The 12,716-nt window shown below is 41.3% G+C and overlaps 1 protein-coding gene across 1 annotated transcript in view; it reads left to right on the top strand.

Moving 5' to 3' along the window:
* Positions 1-12,716, top strand: part of LOC136879377 (chordin-like protein 1) — a 209,255-nt gene that overhangs the window by 39,382 nt on the left and 157,157 nt on the right. The gene's annotated exons all lie outside the window — the stretch shown is intronic.

Raw genomic sequence — 12,716 nt, 5'->3', positions numbered from 1 at the left:
AAAACAGATGATCTGTCTGCCAAACCTCGACACAAACCGGCACAAGAGGATCGATTAAGTAAAATGAAGTAATGTTATGTTATCTGTAATATCGATACCAGTATGGAAAGTTAGCATACTAATTTATTTATGGTACCAGAAAAATTATACGGGTGAATCTTATAATAATATTATAATGTCTGAGTGAACGATTACCCGTGAACAGATGAACAGTTAAGTTACCAGATGACAGCAGCAACTTAAACAATTACACTGCAGAGTATAATACACTATAATATACTAGACTTAATGCAATCTCCTACGAAAGTGCTCTCACTTGGAAGACCTACGTACTATCTGAACCCTGAAGATCACGTTCTGTGTCTGTAAGCTGCTACTAGTGACAATTTCCACTTCTCAGTTAGCGTTTTCACTAGTACGTTATTCTGGTGTCTTTACTCGGCAACTTGTTATTTTTGTCCTCATTACATTTGTAATAGTGACAGGCATGTAACTGTGACAAAGTAACTGCTACATTATTTTTCGGTCATCTATACTATGCGTTTGACCGTTTTCACTGTCTGCATTTAAAATGTAAACCAAAAGCAAGCAGCGTGTTCACGTTTACGCTGAGAGGTTGGCAGCCGCGTAGCGCCGAAACTAATCAGCACAGTCCTGTGGTTCCTGTGTTCAAAATGCTTGCATTTGTACCATCTATCTCGCCGTTCATTATAAAAGAAAGTTTTTCTGTACTCTTTATTATATTCAGGAACGTTAACTAAAAGTTATTCACTTCTATAGCGAGGCTGTGAATCTCGACGAATCCATTAGGAACGTGTTCAGTTCGTAAGGTAAAGCAATACTTGCTTTTAACACTTGCGGATTTCCGGCTCTTATTCTCCGGCTAACTAAGTCACGCTATTTCCACACAAGCACGAACAGAAAATCCACCTAGGTCTAATTACGGATCTTAGTAAAACAAGAGAACAATATTGCAAAGTTTCCACACCGAGGGATCTGTTTAGAACTACAATTTTTATTTATATTTGCGTAAATGAGAGAGAGAGCCTCCGTGACTCAGGCAGGCGGCAGCGCGCCGGGCTTTCATAACTGGGTTCCGTGGTTCGAATCCCGGTCTCTCCATATGAGATTTGTGCTGGACGAAACAGAGCCGGGACAGATTTTCCTCCGAGTACTCCGGTTTCCCCTGCCATCATTTATTCCAGCAACACTCTCCAATATTATTTCATTTCATCCGTCAGTTATTAATCATTGCACCAAGGGAGTGCGACAGGCTTCGGCAGCCGGCACAATTCCTATCCTCGCCGGTCGAATGACTGAGAGCAGGCTGTGGATTTTCATTTGTGTAAATGAGAGTAAATGTTCGCGCTGGCAATATGTAATTTGCCTTCTTTTGCGCATTTCAAATCGATCAGGAATGTTTAACGTCTCTGCATCGGCCAAGGTTCTAGCAAGGTTCTAGCAATTCCCTTATGTTGATTGGTAGCCTACCCTTACCTACCCTTAGTTCGCAGAGTCCAATGAGTTCGAGGCAGCTAAATGATCAAGTTATAACAACTTGAGAGGCTCGAAGCCTTAACCAATATTCAGAATTACCCATATATCTTCGTTTAATTATATATCCAGTGGTTTGCTAGACCATGAGTTAAAAGCAAATATTTCAATTACTTTTATGCAGTGCGAAATACTCTGTCTGTCTGCTTTTCATTAGGATTAAACGGCTTTCAGTAAATACAAGGCTATAAAATTAAACGTATCATTTACAATCGTTTTATTCCCTTCTATAACTGTGAAACAAGTACATACATTTTCATTACATGTAGTTATATTGCATTTATAACTGTTTGTTAGAGACAGTTTGTCGTCCAAGAAATGCCATATTGTTGGACATAGATCTTCATAGCTGGCGCTATCTTGTGACATGGCATGGGAATGTTGTGTGCTGAATCAGCTGCCATAATAATGGACATAGATCTTGATAGGTGGCGATATCTTGTGACATGACATGGGAATGTTGTGTGCTGGATCAGCTGCCATATTGTTGAACATAGATCTTGACCTATCTTGTGACATGATATGGGAATGTTGTGTGCTGAATCAGCTGCCATATTAATGGACGTAGATCTTGATAGCTGGCGCTATCTTGTGACATGACATGGGACTGTTGTGTGCTCCATCAGCAGCCATATTGTTGGACATAGATCTTGACCTATCTTGTATGGGAAGGTTGTGTGCTGGATCAGCTGCCATATTAATAGACATAGATCTTGATAGGTGGCGCTATCTTGTGACATGACATGGGAATGTTGTGTGCTGGATCAGCTGCCATATTGTTGGACATAGATCTTGATAGGTGGCGCTATCTTGTGACATGACATGGTGATAGAAATAATTTATTTCTTTCCCGATTCAGTCATCCCCTCTCTCCGTGACGTAACGGTTAGTGTGCGGATATACAAACTATTATCCGCATCCGCATCGCATCCGTGCAGGGCTTTAGTTCTAAGCTGTCGTCTTCGGGGCCCGAGTTCGATTTCAGGTACTGCCAGAAATTTAAGATTGGCAAGAGGGCTGACATGTGGAACATGCAGCTCACCTCCATTGGGCGTGTGCCTGAGAAAAGAGCTGCACCACCTCTAGATGAGGACGCGAGTAAAAAGGGGATCAGGGGCTCTGAACTTGGCGTTGGTGACCACGGTTCCTCTAGCTAAGTCTGGAATAACCTCCACTTACTTGTGCCAGGATCGCCAATTTAAAATGACCTATCTGACCTCTCTTGGTAAACTCTTGTTTTCTTCCGACCCCGGCAGTATTAGTTTTGCGAGGCCTAGGCAGGCTTTCCCATTCATTCTTCGAGTGAATGCATGATTTTTCTTTTTGGTTTTTCAAGTTGCTTTACGTCACACCGAACCACATAGGTCTTATTTGTCGTGACGACGGGATAGGAAAGGGCTAGGTGTGGAAAGGAAGAGCCCGTGGCCTTAATTAACGTACAGTCCCAGCATTTGCCTGGTTTGAAAATGGGAAACTACGGAAAACCATCTTGAGGGCTACCAACTGTGCGGTGCGAACCCACTATCTCCCGAATGCAAGCTCACAACTGCACGCTCCTAACCGCACGGGTAATGCGCTTGGTGTGTGAATGAATGAAGTATCCTCTACCGCTGTTCCCACATCTGTGGGATCGCGGGTGCGAACTGTGTCGCACAAGTGGATTTGGCTCTTTTCTACGGCCGGATGCCCTGCCTAACGCCAACACTATAGCGTGTTTCTCTGGTGGTTGTCCGAATATGAGGAGGAGAGCGTTGAGACAAACACAACGAACACCCAGTCCGCGGGTCAGAAAAAGTATTCAAACGCGATTAAAATCTCCGATCCTGGCGGGAATCGAACCCCGGACCATTCAGGCAAGGAGTCGGACAGGTATTTCCTCGACTTTAACTATGTTATATAGTCAATTCTATCTCCTCATGAATAACTGTATATGTATTTTCTCTTTTTACCTTTTTTACATGTCTTATCAGATTCCCTTGATAATATGACGTCATTTTGCTGTTCTTACTGGTTTATTCCACTCTCTATTTAATACTTGGCAAGTGTGTACAATTCAGGTTCAGTTCCTGTTTTACTTATCTCTTTCCCATCTATATATTTTTCTCTCTGATTTTTCTTGTTTCTTTATAGTCTTTTAGCATATGTGTCACTTCCGTATGTGTATTGCATGGCATGCATTCGTTTCTTTATTTTGTCCTCTTAAGGTTTTATTCTTATTATACTCTCATCAACCACCAAATCATTTCCTCTTTGCTAACACTTTTACTTATTTTACAAAATTCGACTAATGTTCCCTTGCTATTACACTCGGTCCTTATTGCTTGTATTTCACTCTTTGGACCACCTTCTTACACAGTCTCCTGTGATCTCCCAATAGTACCCTATTCCTATGGCGTCTAGTAACTACTTCACCCCATCGAGGAAGTAGTACTCATTTTGATGTTTATTTTGCTATGCTGTGGCTAACCAGGAAGACAGGTACACCGCAGGATACTGTTTTAGGCCCTTCGCTCTTTATTTTGTACATTCTTTCTATCCAGTATTTTTACTAATATACTTTGAAGTGGCCGATCTCTTCTAATTTCCTCCTGGTTTTAGTAGAGGGTGGTTTTCCAGTTGAACTTCCTAACTGCCACCATAATCTGAACTAATATCATTAATGATACTTATTTAATCTTACGTAAAGAACTAATACGACTACACGACCCTCCATTGCTATCATCAACCTCGCTCCGCCGTGTGCCTGTTTGTGCACGTGACACTGAGCTTCTGTAGGCGATATCTCTTTTCACTCCTTCAGAGCACGCCTACTGTTCCTGGTGCAGACACACTTTACAAGGCAGTGCATTTCAAACACCCACGTTTACTTCTTCATTACTGCTTCCCTTTCACTTCTCCGTAGATCTGACTTTGGTTTGTGTGCCGGAATTCACGCCTAACCAATAAAAGACTTGCTCATCAAGTGGCTAGAGTAGCCAACACCCCAGTCATTGATTTGATCTGGTTTACTTCTCCAATAAGGTCATCAAATATTTTCCATTTACAAGACTCACTTAGGGTCAATTATCTGGGAATTGAACATAAAGAAAAAGAAGATATGTGTGCATTTCTTCAGTATGAGGAAAATCATAGACTCCTGGATATGTTTTGGGCTTAGAAGACGAGAGACCGAGTATAGATTCTTTGATTTTTTCCTTCTTAGTAGTCTCTTAAGACATTTAGGTGGTACAGATAATGCATCCTTTCACTCCACCCACAGGGGACATAAAGGTTTCCGGTAAATGGAAAGAAATGTAGCTTCATTACGTACGTCCAACAATATGGCAGTTGATTCAGCACATACCATTCCCATGCCATGACACAAGACAGCGCTATCTGTCAAGATCTACGTCCAACAATATGGCAACTGATTCAGCACACAACATCCCATGCCGTGTCACAAGATAGCGCCACCTATCAAGATGTACGTCCATCAGTATGACAGCTGATTCAGCATACACCATTCCCATGCCATGTCACAAGATAGCTCCACTTATCAAGATCTACGTCCATCAGTATGACAGTTGATTCCGCACACAACATTCCCATGTCATGTCACAAGATAGCGCCACCTATCAAGATATACGTCCAACAATACGGCAGCTGATGCAGCACACAACATTCCCGTGTCATGTCACACGATAGCGCCACATATCAAGATCTACGTCCAGCAAAATGATCGCTGATCCATCACACACCATTCCCATGCCATGTCACAAGATAGCTCCACTTATCAAGATCTACGTCCAACAATATGGCAACTGATTCAACACACAACATCCCATGCCATGTCACACGATAGCGCCACCTATCAAGATCTACGTCCATCAGTATGACAGCTGATTCCGCACGCAACATTCCCATGTCATGTCACAAGATAGCGCCACCTATGAAGATCTACGTCCGACAAAATGATCGCTGATCCAGCACACAACATTCCCATGCCATGTCACAAGATAGCGCCACCTATCAGATATACGTCCAACAATACGGCAGCTGATGCAGCACACAACATTCCCGTGTCATGTCACAAGATAGCGCCACATATCAAGATCTACGTCCAGCAAAATGATCGCTGATCCATCACACACCATTCCAATGCCATGTCACAATATAGCTCCACTTATCAAGATCTACGTCCTTCAATATGGCAGCTGGTCAAGCACACAATATTCCCATGCCATGTCACAAGATAGCGCCACCTATCAAGATGTACGTCCATCAGTATGACAGCTGATCAGCACACACCATTCCCATGCCATGTCACAAGATAGCTCCACTTATCAAAATCTACGTCCAACAATATGGCAACTGATTCAGCACACAACATCCCATGCCATGTCACAAGATAGCGCCACCTATCAAGATCTACGTCCATCAGTATGGCAGGTGATTCAGCACACAACATTCCCATGTCATGTCACAAGATAGCGCCACCTATCAAGATGTACGTCTAACAAAATGGTCGCTGAATTAGGACACAATTTTATGGCCACAAATATTTGCAAGATACGTATTATGAGAAAAATTCTGCTGCCTTGTGTGACGTTAGCGTGTGTAAGGGGCTTTGCTGTGATCTAGACGAAACACTAGTCAAAGACAGTGGAAACTAGTTTAAAACGCTGCGCCATTTGTACCCACTGTATATTATAGAAGGCAGAGTTCTGGCTCACAGTAATAACGTGAGGAAGGAGATGATGAACATTGGTTGCCTGGTTACCACGATGTCGGCTTTCTGGCCTCGCTAATTGAATCGGTTATTTTTAAAATCCCTCAAGTCACTCATTTATCCATTATCATGTTATGAGAGAAAGTGAAAGCTGCAACATAGATGCACCAAGAATAGATGTGAGGACATTGGAAAATTTTGGTCCGGTTTTGAAACACTGTAAATAATTTCTTTTAGGGATTTCTCAAGTAACTATTGATGACTACACATCTCAGTAGCCTCTACTGCTCATGAAGTCTGTCCGGCCCACTGAATCCCATAGGAATGGAGTGCCTCGAGATAAGAAAGCAAGATTTCAGGTGTCAGAGTATAACTATTTTGTATATTCTAGGGACCAGTGTGGTATAGTTAAAACTGTACTACCGAGTATATTGATGGTGTTATAAATTAGAAGCTCAGGCTTCTTGACAGTACCCCCAGGGCTATTGTGATTCCAGAAACAAGAGCATCCAAGTAGAATCCTCCAATTAATATAAAGAAAATGGAGGATTTAAAAAAAATGAGTGTACACACCAAATGGACTGGAAGTTCAAAGGTTCTAGAAAATTGTGTGTGGATGGCATATAACTGAGAGATTGATTAACAAGTATGTCAATTTCAAAATCATTTCTACGGTGTGTAATTTCATAAAAATAACATTTTTAAATTTTTTAGGTATATTGTTAATAATTGAGGTGTGCATCATTTTGATGAATATTGTTATTCAACATATAATTATAAGGAACATGTGGCATGTAGTTTTTGAAATCCCGTACGTCATGGTCTTTCAAACCAGTCTAGCAACAATTGTAACATTTATACAAGCAAATTATCTACCTCCATGGCATGCCCAATCAAGATTTACTGTATATTTCAGAGGCAATATCAGCTTCTAAAAGTTCTCTACGTAATTAAGTATTGAGTTTTTCTTATTTTCCCACAAAATTACAATTTTTGACTTAAGGGGTTTTAAAAGTAACCGTTTCAATTCCAGATAGACTCCCAGCCAAAGACGATGTTAAAAATAGAAACAGAGAAAGACTTCTATACAATTGTAAAATTATTTAACAAAGAATCGCACTGATAAGATCAGCATTCTTTTGCATAAAAAGTATGTAAAAAGCAAAGTCACCTCCGTACAGGCTATGAAGGCCCTTGGAGGAGTGGAAGGTAAAGGCTTCCACGATTGTTAACCTCGGCACGTGATGGGGTAGGGTGGTTAGCTCTACGCCCGGCCGCCTTTGCCCCAGGAATTAACCTGGTGCTCATTTTTGCACCTCCGGAATTGGAAATCTCGTTTCTTAAATTTTACGACTTCCTGACGGGGATTCGAACCTACACCCTTCCGGACGAACGGAGCACGCCTTTACCGCCTCGGCCAGGCAGCCCCTATAAAAAGAATGTGGCGAAATAAAATAAACACTAACTTAACCAATGAAGGGTAGGATACATGTTTGTCCTAAAATGCATAACGCTGTATAAAATCTAGGCAAAAGTAATAATTGGTAAAATGTGTATAAACACTTATCAGGTTGAATAATAATAATAATAATAATAATAATAATAATAATAATAATAATAATAATAATAATAATAATAATAATAATAATAATTTTTTTTGCTAGGGGCTTTACGTCGCACCGACACAGATAGGTCTTATGGCGACGATGGGATAGGAAAGGCTTAGGAGTTGGAAGGAAGCGGCCGTGGCCTTAATTAAGGTACAGCCCCAGCATTTGCCTGGTGTGAAAATGGGAAACCACGGAAAACCATTAATAATAATAATAATAATAATAATAATAATAATAATAATAATAATAATAATAATAATAATAATAATAATAATAATAATAATCAATTAATAATTAATTATTAATTAGTATGCATTATTATTAATGATAATATAATAATGATAATATAATATTTATAGTTAATAATTAATAATAAATTATTTATTAATATTCATTATTATTAATTATAATATTTATTATTATTATTATTATTATTATTCAGCCCGAAGGCTGGTTGGATCCTCCATAGCTCCGCCATCAGCTGTCATAGACGGCCGACGCATTACTGAAGAGGAATCGAGAGAAATTTGCAGTGAATTAGTTTTCCGCTTCTTTCCTCATCGAACCAGAAGTTGCTATTACATATCAGTCTGCCAAACCCACCGAAATGTACTGGTCAACTGACACTATGAAAGATATTTTCGCACCATTCTTCACAGGGAACCAACGGCCGTAGCCGTGTTGAAACACCGGGTCCCGTGAGATCTCCGAAGTTAAGCAACATTGGGCGTGGTCAGGAGTTGGATGGGTTTCCACGCGCTGTTGGTGGGGTGTAAGGGAATGGAGGAGCGGAAAGGAACTGGCCACCCTACCCCACGTAAACTCCGGCTCAGGAACACCTCTGCGGAGGTTCGGACCTGCCTTCGGGCAGAATAACCTTACCTATCTTCACAGGGACTGGCTGCATAAGGAATGATATACCTCAGTCACTTTCGTGTCATCAAAGCCAAGGATAATACTGAGACAGGTTAGTGAAAGTAACAAATTTGATCTAGCCCATACGAGAAGACATAATGCACTCCTCTCGTCAACAAAGGCAAAATAATAATAATAATAATAATAATAATAATAATAATAATAATAACTCACTCCGTAGGCTTCTCAGGGACGTGAAGTTCCCGTGCCGATCTCACAATCCTCTTCCAGTTATCAGTTTGGAGGGTCCGGCATACCGTGTTGATCTCCTTCTTCCAGGTACTTCGGGGTCTTCCTGAAGGTCTTTTTCCATTAAGAGATCCCTTGTATAGATCTACTGGTGATCTGTTATCCTACATCCTCAGTAAATGTCCAGCTCAGCGCAGTATGTTGGATTCTATCACACACATTATGGCGTGTGTCGTTGAGAGAGGGTGTAAATCTCATAATTAGATCTTTTCTGTCAGCTTTGAGAGATAGGATCGAACCATGGGCCAAATATTTTTCTATAAACTTTATTCTCAAAGACTTTCAACTGCTGCTGCTCTTTCTTGGTTATACTCCATGTCTCGGAACCATACAGAAGTACTGGTCGAATGATTGTATTATAGTTAATCATTTTTGCACCGGGCGAGTTGGCCGTGCGTGTAGAGGCGCGCGGCTGTGAGCTTGCATCCGGGAGATAGTAGGTTCGAGTCCCACTATCGGCAGCCCTGAAAATGGTTTTCCGTGGTTTCCCATTTTCACACCAGGCAAATGCTGGGGCTGTACCTTAATTAAGGCCACGGCCGCTTCCTTCCAACTCCTAGGCCTTTCCTATCCCATCGTCGCCATAAGACCTATCTGTGTCGGTGCGACGTAAAGCCCCTAGCAAAAAAAAAAAAAATCATTTTTGCATTGGTGTTCCTGTTGCCTTCACTTTTGCTCATCAATTAGCACACGAAGGAATTTAAACTCCTCTACTCTATTAAATATATATTTCCCAATCTTCAAAGGCAATCTCTCAACCTCCTCATATTTCGGCCTCTGTACAACCAAGTAATGTGTCTCTTTATAATTTACCCGTAAGCCAATTTTTGCTGCCATTTCGTTTAGTTCCACAAATAACTGCCTGATTTCTAAAATAATAATAATAATAATAATAATAATAATAATAATAATAATAATAATAATAGATCGTATGGTCTCACGTAACCTTGATCCACGAGGTCCCGAGTTCGATTCCCGGTTGGGTCGTGGATTTTAACTTTCATTGGTTAATTCTCTGGCTCGAGGGCTGGGTGTGTACAGTAGGGAGCCATCCTCACAGACATGCAGGTCCCCTAGAAGACCTCGGTGGCCACACGGCATTATTCTTAGCTACCGTGTGCAAGCATTTGAACTTGTCTGCTCGTCCGTTTTACTCTAGGCCTACTAGGTGGCAGAGTAAACCAAATCTTTCTTGGGCGTCTATGGCTGAGTTTTAATTAAATTTTTCGGCTAAACACCGAAATCTTCTACATGCCGACATCGCACGACATGGAGTGTCGAATAGACTTTCGTCCGCTCTTCAAAATTCCGACTACTTCTGCCGAGTTTGAAGCAGCGGTGTTACGATCTGAAGACGGACACTCTACCAATAATAATAATAATAATAATAATAATAATAATAATAATAATAATAATAATAATAATAATAATAATAATAATAATAATAATAATAATAATTTCGTGAGTTTATTTTTGGCCGGGTAAAACCCTTGTAAGGCAGACTCTCCGATGAGGATGGGCGCCATCTGCCATGCGTAGGTAACTGCGTGTTATTGTGATGGAGGACAGTATAAAGCCGGGACTTTCTGAGCAGGTCATGCTCCAGGCGTGGATCCATCTGGCCGATTCACACTATACAGTACGTGACGCGGTCGAGCCGATCTACGCTCGATCCCGCTTTTCGGTTCAGTCTATCCCATTAGGTCCGCTAGTAAACAGTATTGCCAAAAATTAAAATGCCTTTTTAAATCCGATCATTAATTAAAATTGTCTTAATTTTCGACGAAGAAGAGGGGAATAGACTCAGTCGGAGGTTCAAGGTGCATCAAATGCTGAGAAATCGAAAAAGAGAAGGAGAACTGTTCACCTCATTTCGAAAGTTACGTTGACGATGAATCAAAATTCTACCGGTGCTTCCGTATGTCACATTATGATTTTATACGGTGGTTGGGGTTCAATGAAGCAGATATTCAACGGATGAACACTTCGTTCCGAGAATGCATCACGCCGGCTGAAGAACTTGCTGTATTTTTGTGCGATAAATCACACAGTTCTTGATACACACGCACTCAGTTAATCTTTCCTCGTCCATGGTTATCGCAAAAGCGAGGAGTGACATCGTATTGATTCTTCACCCTTGGCCCTTCAGGTGTTCCCACTAGACGGTCATTGATGATCCCTGCCGAGCCGTTCGCGTCTCAGATCGGATGGAGACCGCTGAGATGGTCAGTTGATCTTTCCTTTCACGACTGGGAACATGAAGTGAGAACGATTTCATTGAATTTAATATAAGCGATTCTCTCGCTAACAGGTTGGAATGGACCTTAATTCACTAACTGCAGAAAATCATGTCGGGTTTGGAAGCGATTTCGATTCACATGCGTTTCACACATGTCTCTGGTCCCTCTCAGTCAGGTCTTTTACCGGCCACAATTCTGACGTCGTGTTTCGTGGCCATATGTAGTACACCACCACTCAGCAGTCCGCTGCGAAACACCAGCAACTTCACGCAACGTATGGTCATAGGCACGCCAAACACTATTGCCCTTTATTGCTACTCTGTCACATCCTTACATCTTCCCATCTTGACGTACACTGTCCGCTTGAAACATCAATGTCTCACTGTTCGCTACTGCCTTATGCAGTGCGCGTGAGGTTGAACTCGGGACTCGTTCGCTGCGCCATCTGTACAGGCTTAACGATCCATCCGCCCGTGCCTACCAGGGTGAACAATTTTTTGTACGGTAATGTTCTGTTCCTGAGTGTTTCCCATAATTAATGTACTGTGTAGAGGTGTACAAAATGAGTTCTAACGTGGAAATTAAGCGTTTCCAAACGCATGTCCATATAACGTATTTTGTCCTTCTATATGTGAGGAAAGTGTCCTGAAAGTTTGGCTGTACATTATTGTTACACCTTGTATACAAGTTTAGTGATCATCCTAGCCAGTCCTGAACTTAAATACCGAGATTTAACATATTGCATTAAGTCATATTCCTCTGATGTCCCCACAAACAAACAAACAAACAAACAAACAAACAAACAAACAAACAAACAAACAAACAAACAAACAAACAAACAAACAAACAAACAAACAAACCAGATAAATTAAACAGTCAAGAATTGAAATTAACCTTTTTATCAACTTTTGTATATACAGAGTGTCCTTGAGTAAGTTTCCTATACTTACGGAGGAGTCAGCACGCAACAAACGAAGGAAAGGAGGTCCTATAAACGCTGGTCACAAACCCGATATCTTCGGCGTTATATCCCACTTCCACTACTAACAACACGTGTGTTCGGGGTGACCGCCATCCATTGCAATGCAGCCTTCCACCCTACGTTGCATGGAATCACGCATTCGTTGGAACTCCCCTCGTTGTTGCCGGATTGCGTTACAGGCATTGAACAAGCGTTGTCGTGGTGTATCAATATCATTTGTGGGGATGGCATATACCTTGGGCTTTACATGTCTCCAAAGCCAAAAATTTAAACGGTTAACTTCAGGCGAACGGACAGGCCAACCGGCGACGAAAATGGGCCGGTTTCCCACCATTCATGTACCACATTTGCAGTCGTTACGACCAATGATTAGGTAAGAACGTATTTTCATCTTTTGTTGCACACGATCCTCCGTAAATTATTGGAACATCTCCATCATGCATGGTAGTAGTAGTGGA

This window comes from Anabrus simplex, chromosome 8, assembly GCF_040414725.1.
Source record: "Anabrus simplex isolate iqAnaSimp1 chromosome 8, ASM4041472v1, whole genome shotgun sequence".
Lineage (NCBI taxonomy): Eukaryota > Metazoa > Arthropoda > Insecta > Orthoptera > Tettigoniidae > Anabrus > Anabrus simplex.
The sequence above is the reverse complement of the archived record's forward strand: the minus strand, read 5'-3'. Positions and strand labels throughout refer to the sequence as shown.